This window comes from Erinaceus europaeus, chromosome 11 (genome assembly GCF_950295315.1).
Source record: "Erinaceus europaeus chromosome 11, mEriEur2.1, whole genome shotgun sequence".
NCBI lineage: Eukaryota > Metazoa > Chordata > Mammalia > Eulipotyphla > Erinaceidae > Erinaceus > Erinaceus europaeus.
This window is the reverse complement of record NC_080172.1, coordinates 4,548,717-4,550,741: the sequence shown is the minus strand read 5'-3', so window position 1 is coordinate 4,550,741 and position 2,025 is coordinate 4,548,717. Positions and strand designations below refer to the sequence as shown.

General features: G+C 40.4%; 1 pseudogene; it reads left to right on the top strand.

Moving 5' to 3' along the window:
* Positions 1–1,053: 1,053 nt before the first annotated feature.
* On the top strand, positions 1,054–1,202 carry LOC132541515 (U2 spliceosomal RNA; annotated as a pseudogene).
* The last annotated feature ends 823 nt before the right edge of the window (positions 1,203–2,025 follow it).

Sequence of the window (2,025 nt, the reverse complement as noted above, 5' to 3'; positions counted from 1 at the left end):
GGCCTTGGGGAAACCCTGCAGAGTCTCTTGAGGTGCATTCTTGTAAGATGCTTTGGACTTACAGAGGTTTTGCTATTATTATTTAATACTGAGCCTCAGGGTCTCTATCAAGGGGGATACCAAAGCTCAAAAGTTCAAGAAAAGCTTCAGTTAAACACACACACACACACACACACACACACACACACACACAGACACACACACACACACACACACACACACACACCTGAAAATGCAAACACCTGTGTAGTGTGTTGAATTGTGGCTCCAGGAAAAAAATCAAATTCTGACTCTGTACTGTGAGCGTGGCCTTATTTGGAGACAGGTTGCTTTTTGTCATTATGTTATATGGGGAAATAGCTTATATATAATTCTGGTTTTTTTAAAGAGTTTATTTATTTATTCATGAGAAATGATAGAGAGAGAAAGAACCAGACATCACTCTGGTACATGTGCTGCCAGGGATTGAACTCAGGACCTTATCCTTGAGAATCCAATGCCCTAACCAGTGTGCCACCTCCCGGACCACTTATCTATAATTTTGTATATTAAAGTGAAGAGATATATTGATGTAATGTATTTATATGCTGCTGGGTTTCAGAAAAGTTGTGATGCATTTTTGCTTTGAAAAACATAGAAAAGATTGTCACGATTTTTCTGACAGCCCAATATATTGTGATTGCTACCACAACTTTATCAAACACCTCTGTCCCACTGTATAACTATAATTACATTTTTTTGTGTTGAGCATATTCAAGAACTAGTCTTTTCCAGAAGCCATAAAATACATAGAAGGAAATATGGGTTATCCACTCCAGGACCTTGACATCAGGGATGTTTAAGTTTGGAGAGCCAGCTTGAGCATGCCTGGTTGCTCATACATGTTACAATGCACAGGAACTGACCTCAAGCCCCTAGCCCCCACCTGTGGGGGCAAAGACTCCAGAGGGGTGGTGCAGTGCTGCAGGTGCCTCTCTTTCTCTCTCTTGCTCAATCTTCTCCTTCCCCCTTGATTTCTCTCTGCCTCTATCCAATAAATAAAAGCTTTATAAAATAGCTTCTCAGCCTTTTGGCTAAGATCAAGTGTAGTATCTGTTCTTATCAGTTTCTTTTTTTTAATTTATTTTTTATTTAAGAAAGGATAAATTAACAAAACCATAGGGTAGGAGGGGTACAACTCCACACAATTCCCACCACCCAATCTCCATATCCCACTCCCTCCCCTGATAGCTTTCCCATACTCTATCCCTCTGGGAGTATGGACCCAAGGTCATTGTGGGTCGCAGAAGGTGGAAGGTCTGGCTTCTGTAATTGCTTCCCCACTGAACATGGGTGTTGACTGGTCGGTCCATACTCCCAGTCTGCCTCTCTCTTTCCCTAGTAGGGTGGGTCTCTGGGGAAGCGGAGCTCCAGGACACATTGGTGGGGTCTTCAGTCCAGGGAAGCCTGGCCGGCATCCTGATGGCATCTGGAACCTGGTGGCTGAAAAGGGAGTTAACATACAAAGCCAAACAAATTGTTGAGCATCTTATCAGTTTCATAAAAGCTTTATAAAGTTAAAAAAGTAGCACTATACCTGGGAGGTAGTGCAGCAGATAAAGTGCTGGACCCCCAAACACACAGAGCTGAGTCTAGTCCCCGGCAAAACAGGTCTTTTTAAAAAAATTAAACAGGTCTTTTTTAAAAAATTGAAAAATAAAAGTTTTATGCGTCAAAAGAAACCTAGTAAATGGGAAAGGATATTTGCCCATGACTTGTCTGGAAGGGGATCAATGTCTAAAATATATAAAGAAAGCGTACAACCCAAAGGAAAGAAAAAACACACAGCAATCTTTTTTTTAAATTTATTTTTTATTTAAGAAAGGATAAATTAACAAAACCATAGGGTAGGAGGGGTACAACTCCACACAATCCCACCACCCAATCTCCATATCCCATCTCCTCAACACAAAGCAATCTAGTAAGACAGAGAAGTGGGCAACAGTATTTAATTCTTATTTTTTTTAATAATTTTTAAAAATATTA